The sequence below is a fragment of the Macaca fascicularis genome, chromosome X (assembly GCF_037993035.2).
Source record: "Macaca fascicularis isolate 582-1 chromosome X, T2T-MFA8v1.1".
Classification (NCBI taxonomy): Eukaryota; Metazoa; Chordata; class Mammalia; order Primates; family Cercopithecidae; genus Macaca; species Macaca fascicularis.
Window position 1 is genome coordinate 2,752,059 of NC_088395.1, and position 15,187 is coordinate 2,767,245.

The 15,187-nt window shown below is 42.7% G+C and overlaps 1 protein-coding gene across 4 annotated transcripts in view; it reads left to right on the top strand.

Moving 5' to 3' along the window:
• The window catches only part of ARSF (arylsulfatase F), an 80,463-nt gene that overhangs the window by 9,792 nt on the left and 55,484 nt on the right, over positions 1-15,187 (top strand). The gene's annotated exons all lie outside the window — the stretch shown is intronic.

A 15,187-nucleotide genomic window follows, 5' to 3' on the forward strand; every position in this document is an offset into this window, starting at 1 on the left:
ATACCCGGCTAATTTTTTTGTATTTTTAGTAGAGACGGGGTTTCACAATGTTGGCCAGGCTGGAATGTTTAGATAATTATTAAGAAATGAAACAAAGAAAAGGAAAATTGATGGAATTAAAGCAAAAAGTCTTTACAACATGATCAAAGGTTGAGTGGGCCACAGGGAGCCCCAACTGGTCCCCCAACATTAAGGGGCCCCATGCCAGTTTTCTTCATTTGCCTCAGACTGGAGAAGTTTAAGAACAATTGAGGCCAGGCACGGTGGCTCACGCCTGTAATCCCAGAACTTTGGGAGGCCAGGGTGGGCGGATCATCTGAGGTCAGGAGTTCGAGACCAGCCTGTCCAATATGGTGAAACCCTGTCTCTACTAAAAATACAAAAAAATTTGCTGGACATGGTGGCGGGTGCCTGTAATCCCAGCTACTGGGGAGGCTGAGGCAGGAGAATCGCTTGAACCCAGGAGGCAGAGGTTGCAGTGAGCCGAGATCACGCCATTTCACTCCAGCCTGGGCAACAAGAGTGAAACTCTGTCTCAAAAAAAAAAAAAAAAAAAAAGAAGGAAAGAACACTTGGAAGATGGCCAAGTAGCTGACCTAAGAGATCAAGTGCATGGTTTGGCGTTTAGACTTGAGGTTTTATGCACTGACCTTTAGACTGTAGTCTTGTGTCCCTTCTCCCCTGAGTCTTCCCTTGGTGTGGGCTTTCCGCATGCACAGAGGCCTGCCGGCGCTCGGGAGAGGAGCATGCGCAGTGTGTTTACTGGAGTTGTACGCGTGCTCACTTGAGGCGTTCTTCCCTTACCAGTCGCGTGTTCCTAGAAGGTTGTGACTACTCGGGAGGCTGAGGCAGGAGAATGGCGTAAACCCGGGAGGCAGAGCTTGCAGTGAGCTGAGATCCGGCCACTGCACTCCAGCCTGGGCGACAGAGCGAGACTCCGTCTCAAAAAAAAAAAAAAAAAAAGAAGGTTGTAGACCAGTTAAACTCCGCCGTTTTGCCTCTTAGTGCGCATGCTTGAGCCCACTCACTCACCTGCTGAGATCGTATTGGGAAGCTGCTGACCACCAGTTTCAGGTGTTTTCTATTTATTAGGAGACGGCCTTTCCCTGGTGTTGACTGTGACCAATTATTATTTTAGAGAGACGGTTTAATAACCACCTGATGCTCGCCTGACATTGCTGGCGGGGTTGCGGAGAGCCTTTCCTGCCCTGCTTATGCCTGAGTAGCTACCTACTGTAACAATAACTGAACTCTTTCAACCAATTTCCAATGAGAAAATCTATGCATCTATCTATGACCTAGAAGCCCCCACTTTGAAGAGTGTCACCTTTCTTGGCTGAACCAATGTCCATCTTACATGTGTTGAGGGGTGTCTTATGTCTCCCTAAAATGCATAAAGCCAATCTAACTCAACAACCCTGGGCACATGTTCTCAGGATCTCCTGAGGGCCAGTAGTCACTCATATTTGGCGCAGAATAAATCTCTTAGAATAGTTTATAGAGTTTGACCTTTTTCGTCAGCAGAGGCAATTACACCCTTGCTATGGGATGTTAACTGAAGCTAATGGAAATAATGATGTCCAAAAGAGTTCCATGATGAAACATAAATGGTTCATATAGGACCTGCTACCTGGGGAATGCAAAGATAATAATACAAGGAGGGAGCCTCTTTTTCCTCTTCAGACTGACTCTGTAATTATGTGAGGATCTGCTGGTTTTTACAGTGCCCGATAAATAGCTCTTTGCATATGAATTGCAGTTCCAAGGTAAACAAACAACATCTTGTTTGGAAGGCTGTTGCTCTGGTTAAAGAAGCTTTAAGGACTTTTTTTTCTTTCGAGATATTTACAGTTTAGAGTGATTGGATAGCATATCTTATTGTGAGCAAAATTTACCTTTCTCTCTACCCGAGTTCTCCACAGTTTGGAAATTATTTCTGACTATTCCTATTTTATGGCAATTTATAGTGGTTTTCATGACTTTAGCAGGACTGTTTTCTTTTGAAATAGGACACAATTGTAGACACTGGTTATTTGACCAAGGCTTTGACTAAAATAATGTATTTTTAGGTAAAGTTCCAGCAAAGCCAGCCTGAGAAGAGCCCATATGACCAATCAATTCTTGCTGTGCTTCATGCAAATACTCAAGTATAATAAGCCTAAAACTTACTTTGCAGATGTATTGGTCTTCCTATATTTTTCTTCAGTAGAAAAGGAGGGCTAGAGAGACAGAAAAGTTGTTTCAACTATAACACACCTGTTACTAGATTCCAGCCCTGACCTTTGCTTTTATTATTTACTTATTTATTCATTTGAGACAGGGTGTTTCCCTCTTTCCCGGGCTGCAGTGCAGTGGCACGATCTCATCTCACTGCAACTTCTACCTCCTGGGTTAAAGCGATCTTCCTATTTCAGCCTCCCAAGTAGCTGGGACTACAGGTGCATGCCACCGTGCCCTGTTAATTTTTGTATTTTTAGTGGAGATGGGGTTTTGCTATGTTGCCCAGGCTGGTCTCAAACTCCTGGTCTCAAGCGATTTGCCTGCCTCAGCCTCCCAAAGTGCTGGAATTACAGGTGTGAGCCACAGTGCTTGGCTGTGACCTTCGTTTTTAAATGCAGATGGAATCATGAATTATTTCTTGGCTACAATAATTCTCTAAAGATGAAACAGGTTATAATTTTATTCATGATGCTTTTAGTTGGCACCCTAATAGAAAAGTTCTTTTTTTCTGTTGTGACACACAAATTCTCTTGATTGTCAAAATTATGAATGTTATTTATCCCTTGTTGTTTTGCTTCTGAGAAAACCGGAATCATGGTATTCTGATGATCAGAGATAATTTGACAAAGCCTGTAAATATCCCTCATCTGGCATCCCATTGGGCCAAAACTATTTTTCATTGCCAATGCCCTGCTGCTAAAACTATACAAGCACCCTCACTCTAGACCCAGGGACTATCATGGAAGAGATGGGAGCGTGAGATTGTAGCAGCCGATTTTGAGAGAGAGAATTAGTTCAGACCCTTCAAATCAAGGATGGATACTAAACAGCAGGTAAAACAAGCAGTTTTTGCCTCCTGGGTTATTACCCTTTACATCCATCCAAACCATAACAAATTTCCTGCTCCCCATAGAATTAAAAGAAAATTACTGAGAGGATAAAGGTACTTCATGACAAATCCTCCTTGGTATAATACTCCAAGGTATGATTTATGTGTACACACACACACACACACATATTATATATATACATGTATACACTATATATAATATACATATATTATATGTATATAATTTTTTTTCAGCCAACTTAGGACAAATTACTAAAAAGTCTGTAAAAAGCATTACGACACAACAAAATTCTCTAAATTCCTTAGCTTAAAAGGTTTTAAATGTCTCTAAATTCCTTAGTGTAAAAGGTTTTAGCCATGCTTATATTTTGTGTAGCTAGTAGCTACTAGTCTGTAACTGCAACCAAGAACACAGTAGCTTGATGCATAGAAGGCAAAGAGAAGTTAATTTTGTAACCTCACTTTTGGCTTTGGCTTTTTGGCTTTTGTATTGCTTAAAGAATTTTAAAGGTTGATGAATGTCTGTCCGCCTTCATTCCCATCTGTCCTAGGACATTTAAATTGGCTGTAAGTCTTTGGGCTCTAAGCCCCTTTGTTATTCTCTTGCCAATGCACCACAATGTAGCAGTCTCTCATTGTAAGGTATCACCTGGAGTTCTTTGTCTCACAACCAAGAGAATTAAAGAGCATGGACACAAAGGTTGAGGTTGGAGCCAAAGTTTAATAAGCAAAAGAAGAACGCTGTCCACCACGGAGAGGGGGCCCGGAACAGGGTTTCTGTTTCACAGTTGAATGCAGAGGCTTTTATAAGAAACCTATGAGGGCTGGGCATCTTATTTGCACATGGTGCAAATTCCTGGTAACTTCATAACATCCTCCTAGAGCATACACAGACCCTTAGCTTGAGTTACTCTATATTGTTTTATTCCGCTCACTGCCCATGTCTCAGAGCACAGAATTTTCCATTGTGGTCATGTCTGGGCAAGTCGCCTGTGCACCCTTTCTTATCTGTGCAGCTGTGGGCATGTCTTAGGCAACCCCCCGTGCAAGTTCCCTTATCTGCAGTTCCTGCAGGCTGTTCTTCTGTTTGAAAGGATTCAACTGAGGACCCACCCTAACTGTCTGCCTGGCTGGTTTCTTCTTTCCTATTCTCTCACCTTGGCCATGGGGAATTCCATCAAGGGGCCAGATGGGCCAGGAGCAGGCAGTCATGCCACCCTGGCAATGCTATGGAACAAAATTAAACTTTAGTGGTCATTTATGTTGAATTGTGCACATCAGAGTACAGGAGGCTAATAAGCAATGAGACATGCCCAGGTTTGCATGTAAGTGAGAGGTAGGAACTCTGATAGCACCAAGAGCTCAAACTGACCCCTCGTTGCTAGTGGACAAAATGAGGTAAACATTTGTAAAAGGATTTCTGGACAAACTTTGTTCATCCTACTTTTTAGGGTTTAAATTTGAAAAACGGAAAATGCAAAGATATGGAAAAATAGTGCCAGGTGCAATGGCTCGTGTCTGTGGTCCCAGCACTTTGGGAGGCTGAGGCAGGTGGATTGCTTCAGTCCAGTATTCAAGGCCAGCCTGGGCAACATGGCGAAACCCCATCTCTACAAAAAAAATATAAAAAATTAGTTGAGTGTGGTGGCATGTGCCTGTAGTCCCAACTTTAGAACAAGAGGTCAAAGATGCAGTGAGCCGTGATTATGCCATTGCACTCCAGCTTGGATGACAGAGCAATACCTTGTCTCCAAAAAATAAAATAAAATAAATAAGAATACAGAAAAAATAGTAAGAAGAAAATCACAAGACTCTATAATCCCATCACCCAGAAATAACAGTTAAATTCCTGCCATATATTTTCATTATTCTTTTTATTAAAATAATCATTATTATTATTATTTTACAAATGTGTGTGTGCTCATTGTATTAGTTGTTTATGGTTGCCTAACAAAAATAGTTATCCATTGCTGCCTATCAGTAATTTGTAGACATACCCCTACAAGTGCCAGACTCTGATATCTGGTCACAAATCTTTATACCCTTGTCACATGCAAAATATTGTTACCTCGTTCCAAAGCCCCCAAAAGTCTTATCCCATTATAGCATCGGGTTAGTGAGCAGAATCTCATTAGTTGAATCACTGTATTTATGGAAGAAGCCTCTTGAGTAATGTTCCTTAGATAAACCTCTTCAAATACAGTATTATACATATAACTGTGTATTATACATAATATACAGAGAGTATATATTATATGTGGAGTGTATATATATATAATGTGTGTATGTATATGGTGTGTATTATATATGGAGTATATTTATGGTGTATAAATGGTGCATATATATCTATCTGGTGTAATTGGTGTGTGTATATATGTGTGTATACATATGTCATGTACATATATGTTGGATATATGTGTACATGGTGGGTATGTATCTATAGAGGGAATATATATTTATGTGGTATATGTATTATGTATAGACGTATATGGTGGGCCAGTATTTTATATGCAGTGTATATTATGTATACACAGAAACACATACACATGCACATCCCATATATACTATATGAGTATATATGGATGGTATGGATGGTTATGGTGTATGTGTGTATATAAATATAGGGTGTGTATATATGTGGTATGTGTATATATATGGTGTGAGTATATGTATATATGGTATAGATTTATGTATATAGGAGATGCGAAATGTACATATATAGTGTGCAGAGGTGTATAGACATATGGTGCACATGTATTTTGCATATGTCGGCTATATATAGTGTATATATGGTAGGTGCAAACATATATATATTTCTTTTTTCTTTTTTTTTTGAGACAGGGTCTCACTGTGTGGCCCAGGCTGGAGTGCAGTGGCACAATCTCAGCTCACTGCAACTTCCACACCCTTCAACCCTAAAAGTGAGAAAAATGTATATAGCATTTACAGGGTTTTAACTGTAAGGAAGATGCAGTTCCCAAGGAGATGGAGAGAGAAACTGATCTTTAAAGTGTAGCATCCACTCTGCTCCACACTCTATTTCTTTTCACACAGGCACCTACACCGGTTAGATGGGGAAAGCATTCCTGCGTCTTGCATATGTGGCAACAGAGACTAAGAGACAAGGAGCTTGTCCAAAGATAGAGTTACATTTTTGGCAAAGGCAGAAAGAGATTATCTAACTTCAAGGCCAATGGAACAGGTGTGGTCTTTTGAAGCCATTTCCTCATGTCACCCTTCCTTGTGACTTTTACTGAGCAGGGAGTTGGGACAGCCTAGGAGATGGTCATGAATGTTTCCCTCTAAGCACTGATCACAAAGAAGAGATTTTTGCCTTCCAAAGTTATTAGTGTGTTCATTTTTATCTCTCAGGAAAAAAGTGGCAGAGTTGGAGATGGTGTACACTTTCCTTTATTGCTTGATTGAGGTTAAAAAATTGGCCAGACGTGGTGGCTCACTCCTGTAATCCTAGCACTTTGAGAGGCCAAGGCCAAGGATAGCTTGAGCCAAGGAGTACAAGACCAGCCTGGGCAGCATAGAGAGATCTCGTCTCTACAAAAAATTAAAAAATTAGCTGGGTGTCGTGGTGCACACCTGTAATCACAGCTACTTGGGAGGCTGAGGTGGGAGGACTGCTTGAGCTCAGGAGCCAGAGGTTGCAGTGAGCCGAGATTATACCACTGCACTCCAGCCTGGGCAATCAAGCAAGATGCTGTCTCAAAACAACAACAACAACAACAACAACAACAACAAAAACCCGAAAATCTTGTATTCTATTGTCACTCATCACATTATTTTTAACTAATTTTATTTTAATCACTTATTGTTGAGTCACCTCTGAGATTCTCTATTCCAGTGGCATCACTGTAAAATGAAACTGCCTTGTCAACTGCACTTGTTATGACACCAAGCTTCTGCTAAGAAAAAACAAATGCATAACTCTGCATAACCTATATCCTATGACAGGGTCTATGCCTCGCTGTATTTAAGCATTCATTTAGTCTTCAGCAGTGTAGTACTTTCACCTATGTTTTGTCAAATTCAAACATTTGCAATACTTCATTTATTTTTTCTGCATGTCCTTCATATTTTGGCTTTGCTAGTCCACTTTGACCAAAAAGCTTTGATTCTTTAAGTGTAGCCCTAAATATCCTATCTTAAGCATGGGTGTAATTTTCTTCTATTACCAACAGAGGTTCTTTTACAGTTTTTGAAATCACTGATGAAAAAGAAACAGCTCAAATTATATTCTACTACAAACATGATACATTCAGCCTGGCACGGTCAGTCATATCTGTAATCACAACATGTTGGGAGGCCGAGGCAGGAGGATCACTTGAGTCCAGGAATTGAGGCTGCAATGAGCTATGATCACACCACTGCACTCTAGCATGGGTGACAGTGAGACCCTGTCTAAAAAAAAAAAAAAAAAAAAAAAAAAAAAAAAAGATACATTCAAAGAGGTCAAAACAAAACAGTGTGAAACCTATCTCCCTGATTGCAGCTACCTCTTTCTGTGCACACGCCTGCAATCCTTTTTCACCTATCACACACTAAAAATATTTCAGAACTATTGTTATTGCACACTGAGGTCATCTAGGAATGCTTTAAAAAACCTGTGTCTCTGAAGTTCATCTTGCTTGTCTAACTTGTCTGGCAAGGAAATTATTTTCTTAATTATTATTGCTGAGAAAGACTGGGTGAGGTCGCTACCCCACAATTAGCAGATGTGAAACAAGAAGAAGTGAACAGGCTGCAAATTAGCAAGTTCTGTTAGCAAGTTCTGGCATGGGTGAGGCAGTTGCAGGAAATTGGTTTCCTGGAAACTATGCCCAGAAACTAGCCTGACATCATGAGAAAGCTCCCAGCATTCATAATGAGCTGCATATGAAGTGCCAGGGGAGGACACTGTAGGTGAGATGGACCACATTTTGAAATATACTTTTTCACACATTTTTTATTTAGGGAGAATTTCTGACATGTCCTCTGATAATTTGAACTTCCTTGATTTGCAGTTGTACATTGAGAGATCATTTCTTGGTCAAAATAAATGTTCAGCAGGTGTGAATGCTCTGTCCACAACCTTTTTTTTTTAAACAGTCTCGCTCTGTTGCCCAGGGTGAAGTGCAGTGGCGTGATCTCAGCTCACTGCAACCTCTGCCTCCCGAATTCAAGCAATTATTGTGCCTCAGCCTCCCGAGTAGCTGGGATTATAGGCATGTGCCACCACACCTGGCTAATTACAAATTAATTTTTAAATTTGGGCAGATTTGCAAAACTATCAAGCTATTACCCTGTAACATCCTTAGCCCTCAGCTTGTCACTGCTTGCAATTTATTTTTATTTTATTTTATTTTATTTTATTTATTTATTTTTTTTGAGACGGAATTTCACTCTTGTTGCCCAGGCTGGGGTGCAGTGGCGTGATCTCGGCTCACTGCAACCTCCACCTCCCGAGTTCAAGCCATTCTCCTGCCTCAGCCTTCCGGACCACAGGCGCATGCCACCCCACCTGGGTGATTTTTTTTTTTTTTTTTTTTGAGATGGAGTTTCGTTCTTGTCATATAGGCTGGAGTGCAGTGGCATGATCTTGGCTCACTGCAACCTCCACCTCCCAGGTTCAAGCGATTTTCCTGCCTCAGCCTCCCAAGTAGCTGGGATTACACGTGCCCGCCACCACGCCTGGCTACGTTTTGTATTTTTAGTAGAGACGGGGTTTCACCATGTTGGCCAGGCTGGTCTCGAACTCCTGACCTCAGGTGATCTGCCCGCCTGGGCCTCCCAATCCCAAAGTGCTGGGATTACAGGCATGAGCCACCATGCCCGGCCTAATTTTTTTTTTTCTTAGTAGAGATGGGGTTTCGCCATTTTGGCCAGGCTCGTCTCGAACTCCTCGACTCAAAGTGCTGGGCCTTCCAAAGTGCTGGGATTACAGGCGTGAGCCACTGCACCCAGCCTACCTACTGGACTTTTTTTCAGAGACACACTGGTTTCTCAAGAAAGAATGCCTGTTCCTGGTCCCAGCTGCACACTCACTTTACAGTGTGTGCTGTACTTGGTCAAGTGTATTGATATTGGAACACGAGCCAGAGTGGATGGGCCTTGGTCATAAATCATGAGACAGCTCTCCTTCACTGTCAGATAAAACCCAAATTCTCTATGACCACCTCCAAGGTCCCGGCATTGACGATCTGTTCTTTTCTTCCTGAAGGGACATCACCCCCGGTTCTCAGGGCGTCTCCTCACAAGCTTCTTACAAATGCCTTTCCTCAGGAATGTGACTCCACAATGACCTTTTTCTTTATTAAAAAATTTGCAGCTTACAATCAGCTTCCTCTATTATTATTATTGTTATTATCATTACTTGAAATAGGGGGAGAGTCTCACTATGTGGTCCAGACTGGTTTCAAACTCCTGGTTTCAAGCCATCCTCTTACCTTGGCCTCCTACAGTACTGGAATGACAGGTGTGAGCCCCCGCACCCGACTAAGTGTCCTCTTAAAACCCATGAAGTCTTTCAAAGCTGTCTTCTTTTCTCTATGGAATTCAAATTGCTAAAGCATTCCTGACAGTTTAGATAAGTTGGAGATAAACCCAACCTTTAGGATCAATGCATGAAACTGCTCTTTCTCTTTTTTTTTTTGGACAGAGTTTTGCCATCGATGCCCAGGCTGGAGTGCAATGACACAATCTCGGGTCACTGCAATCTCTGCCTCCCAGGTTTAAGTGATTCTCCTGCCTCAGCCTCCCGAGTATCTGGGATTACAGGCATGTGCCACTACGCCTGGCTAATTTTTTTTGTATTTAGTAGAGACGGGGTTTCACCATGTTGGTCGGGCTGGTCTTGAACTCTTGACCTCAGGTGATCTGCCCGCTTCAGCCTCCCAAAAGTGTTGGGATTACAGGCGTGAGCCAAACGCACCCAGCCAAAACTGCACTTAAAATCCAATCTTTGGCTGGGCGCAGTGGCTCATGCCTGTAATCTCAGCACTTTGGGAGGCGGAGGTGGATGGATCACCTGAGGTTGAGAGTTCAAGACCAGCCTGACCAACATGGAGAAACCCCGTCTTTACTAAAAATACAAAATTAGCCGAGCATGGTGGCACATGCCTATAATCCCAGCTACTCGGAAGGCTGAGGCAAGAGTATCACTTGAACCTGGGAGGCGGAGGTTGCAGTGAGCCGAGATCACGCCATTGCACTCCAACCTGGGCAACAAGAGCAAAACTCCATCTCAATATATATATATATATATATAATTATATATATTATATGTATATAATATATATATATAATCCAATTCCTACTTTTGGGAGTAAACTATGCCTATTTCAAACTATTGCTGGACAAGATTGCCTAGTTTCTGCTTCCCCTCATCCCTCTTGGTCAAGTCATCCAGAGAGGAAATATAAAGAATGATCAAGAAAACCTCCAAGTTAACACAGAAATACGTATCTATGGCGAATGCTGCCTGCACGCAGCTTATGGCTCCATGGTCCTAGCCATCATAGCACATGGCAAAATTGTCCTATTGACTCTGCTCTCAGCCCCTACATGGAAGACCAAATAAAGGTGCTGGGACAGAAGGATGAAAAGGAATTCTAGGATAAATATCTCATCTTCATCGTCCCTGGGTTGGATAATTCTGAGGGTCTGTCATTGAATCTCCGTGTTTCTGCACAGGACTCAGCTTCAATAGCCCGGTGGCAAGCTGCTTCATAAGTACAACCTCTACTGGCTTCCTGCCTTTCCCTGCCTCTCTTCCTCTTTCCCTGATCAATGCTCCCTCAATTACCTCCCTAATAACCTACTTGGATATATGGTTTGAAAAAAAAAACGCAGCATCATTCTTTTTGTCTTAAATTTTTAATTAAAAAATTTTTTTTTGAGATGGGATTTGGCTGTTTCCCAGGCTGTAAGACAGTGGCGGAATTACAGCTCATTGCAGCCTCAAACCCCTGAGCTGAAGTGATCATCCCACCTCAGTCTCCTGAGTAACTGGGACCACAGGTGTGTGCCTCCATACCTGGCTAATTTTTGTATAATATTTTTTGTAGAGACAGGGTCTCACTATGTTGCCCAGTCTGGTCTCAAACTCCCAGGCTCAATCAATCTGACTGCCTCAACCTCCCAAGGTGTTGAGATTACAGGCGTGAGCCACTGCGCCGGGTCGCACCATCATTCCTTTTTTTTTTGGAAATGAAGTTTCCCTCTGTCGCCCAGGCTGGAGCACAGTGGCGTCATCTCGGCTCACTGCAATCTCTGCCTCCCGGGTTCAAGTGATTCTCCTGTCTCAGCCTCCCGAGTAGTTGGGATTACAGTTATGTGCCACCACACTCAGCTAATTTTTGTATTTTTAGTAGAGACGGGGTTTCACCCTGTTGGCCAGGCTGGTCTCGAACTCCTGGGCTCAAGCCATCTGCTTGCCTCAACTCCCAAAGTGGTGGGATTCCAGGCGTGGCCCACCACTCCCGGAGGAAGCATCATTCTTAATTTCAATGTCGAGTCTAGACATTTAAAAGAATTGAACACACTGGATCGTATCAAAACAACATCTTGTTAAAGAGAATGACCCTCTCCACCCAACCTGAAATAGATGGAGGCAGTGCTGACTTTAACCCAAATCTTAAACAAAATCTGCTTCACTCAATTTTCTTGTAGACAGGCTGACTACTTTATTAGAAAACGGGAAAACATTGACCTTTTTCTGTGATTCTCCTCTGATCACCCTAGGTAGAATTCCTTTCACTTTCTAACCTGTGTCTGTTTCAACCCAGGATACATTCAGCTTGTTGCCTGTAACACTTTATGGCACTTTCTAATAGCCACGACTGACACTGATCCTCTTTGCTGAGAGAGGAGCTATTCTGATTCCATTCGTTGTGACTCCAGAGTCTACCCTAGAAGTCAGATGCTCAGCTGGCATTTTATAAATTTTCCATGAACAGATGAACTTTGGTTTTGGGGTAAAAGAGTCGGTTGCCCATCATTTGATAGATCCCTGGATATTTTTTCATTAAAAACACCCTAGCAGATTGCTTATTGCAAAATGACATGTGTCATATCTTCTTTGGAGCTGAATATTGTTAAGCAAAATTTATATGAATGAGAAGCAAAAAAATTTGTTTGTTTTGCTTTGCTTCAGCAAGAATTATCTCCTGCATCAGAAATGCAGGGAGCACTTTTGTTCTTTATTAGGGTTTTTTTTTTTTTCCCCAGAAACTCTGACATTACCAGGACACTTAGTCATCTGTGATCTGCTTAAAAGCTCCCTTCAGCTCCTAGAAGAGTGGGTGGTTCTGATTCTATTTCAGTGAGATGGTTTATGGAGCCCTCTTCATCCCATAATTCTGAAGAGTAACAGTCATAACGTCTTACTAGGGGGCAGCTGAAATTTTCTAGGGAATGTGGCTAGAGAGTGTCGTTATCTTTACATCAAAGGCTATGCACAGATAACTCACCAATCTTGATTTCACCCATGAGAAAAGTGAACTCTAAGAGTTTCAGGGATATAGACATGTCAATGATAAGTATTGCACTCATTACAATTTCACTCTATTTCCTAGAAGAGGGAACATTATATTTCCTGGCCAGATGCTACACTTCGAAAGAAATGCAAACTTTGATAAAATACGCATGCTATCAATTTACTTAGGGGACCTTTATCTTCACTGGGTCACTATACCCAGCATGACAATGAAGCCTTCCATGTATTTCTTGTCCTACTGGAAAAAAAAACATAGAAAAGCTATGTACAAGGACTATATTAAGATTCGTCTGTATCTTTCAGAGATGGCAGGCAAGTGCCGTTTCTGAACAATTTGGGTAAAATCAGACACATGCACCCTACCCTGACAACCACTCAATGGACACCAGAACATTGCAAATCATGACCTTTAACAGGACTGCCTTTGACTTACATGACTCAAGAAACAACACCTGGTTTGGTCAAAGGTTTGTTCCTTTTCATTGTGTGTTCTAGTGTTTTCTTTTCCTGCTCTTATGACTGTTGTGTGCAATGGCATTATTGCATTAAATAGACACGACTGATTAGGTAGCATGAACCATAGTTTAGAATTTAGCTAAGTGTGGCTATGTTACTGTTTTGTTTTGTTTGTTTTTTTTGGAGATAGGGTCTTGCTGTGTTGCCCAGGCTGAAGTACAGAGACTATTCAGACGCATGATTCCACCACTGATTAGCACGGGAGTTTTGACCTGCTGCATTTGTGACTTAGGGTGGTTTACCTGGCCTTAGGCAGCCTGATGGTCTTCTGCTCCTGGGAGGTCACCATGTTGGTGCTGAACTTAGTGCAGCCACCTGATCCGCATAGCGCACCATAGCCCAGAACTTCTAGGACCAAGCAATCCCTCACCTCAGTCTCCTGAGTAGGGGGGACCACAGGCATGCTACTTGCTGTTTTTGTCAACATAAAAGGGAGTCAGAAAAGGCAGAACATATCAAGATCAGTACATCTAGGCTGGGCATGATGGCTCCCACCTATAATCACAGTGCTTTGTGAGGCCAAGGCAGGAGGATTCTTTGAGGCCAGGAGTTCAAAACTAGCCCGGGCAATATAGAGACCTCATCTCTACAAAAAAATAGAAAATAAAGAAATTACCCAGGTACAGTGGTGCATGCCTGTAGTTCCAGCCACTCCAGAGGCTGAGACTGGAGGATCTTTTGAGCTTAGGAGGCTGAGGCTACAGCGAGCTCTTATCATACCACTGCACTCCAGCTTGGGTGATAGAATGAGACCCTGTTTCTAAAAGAAAAAGAAAAAGACAAAAAGAGATTAGTAAATTCTTTAGAAACCAAGATTTTACCATGAGCAGTTGCATGAAGGTGGAAAACCTTTCTGTGATTATAAGTAGAGATTCTGAAAGAAGTCCTCAAAGTGAACACTCATTCCACAGAGAAACAGAATGAATCAAGAGAGTCCTGGAAGCTGGAAGGAGAGGAATCTGTAGAAAGCAGAATCACTTGAGTCACTTAACTAATTCACCAATGGGACTGCAAACTGACGGTCATGGAGCTGCCATGGGAATCTGAATTACAGACACTTTTATTCTTTGTATTTTATTGTTTGGGTTGAAAATGCAGCCAGGTGCAGTAGTTCATGCTTGTAATCCCAGCACTCTGGGAGGCTGGGGTGGGTGGATCACCTGAGACCAGGAGTTTGAAACCAGCCTGACCAACATGGTGAAACCCCATCTCTACTAAAAATACAAAAATTGGGATTCCATTCCAAGATGGCCAAATAGAAACAGCTCCAGTCTGCAGCTCCCAGAGTAATCAATGCAGAAAACTAGTGATTTCTGCATTTCCAACTGAGGTACCTGGTTCATCTAATTGGGACTGGTTGGACAGTGGGTGCAGCCCACAGAGGGCAAGCCAAAACAGGGCAGGACATTGCCTCACCTGGGAAGCACAAGGGGTGGGGGTATTTCCCTTTCCTAGGCAAGGGAAGCCGTGACAGACTGTTCCTGGAAAATTGGGACACTCTTGCCTAAATACTGAGCTTTTCCAATGGTCTTAGCAATCGGCACACCAGGAGATTATATCTCGCACCTGGCTTGGCAGGTCCCACGCCCACGGAGCCTTGCTCACTGCTAGCACAGCAGTCTGAGATTGAATTGTAAGGCAGTAGCCTGGCTGGGGGAGGGGCATCCACCATTGCTGAGGCTTGAGTAGGTAAACAAGTGGCCAGGGAAGCTTAAACTGGGCAGAGCCCACTGCAGTTCAGCAAGGCCTATTGCCTCTGTAGATTCCACCTCTGGGGGCAGGGCATAGCTGAACAAAAGGCAGCAGAAACTTCTGCAGACTTAAACGTCCCTGTCTGACAGCTCCGAAGAGAGCAGTGGTTCTCCCAGGATGGTGTTTGAGCTCTGAGAACGGACAGACTGCCTCCTCAAGTGGGTCCCTGACCCCTATGTAGCCTAACTGGGAGACACCTCTCAGTAGGGGCCAACTGACACCTCATACAACTAGGTGCCCCTCTGGGACAAAGCTTCCAGAGGAAAGATCGGATAGCAATATTTTCTGTTCTGCAATATTTGCTGTTCTGCAGTCTCCACTAGTGATACCTAGGCAAACAGAGTCTGGAGTGGAGTGGACCT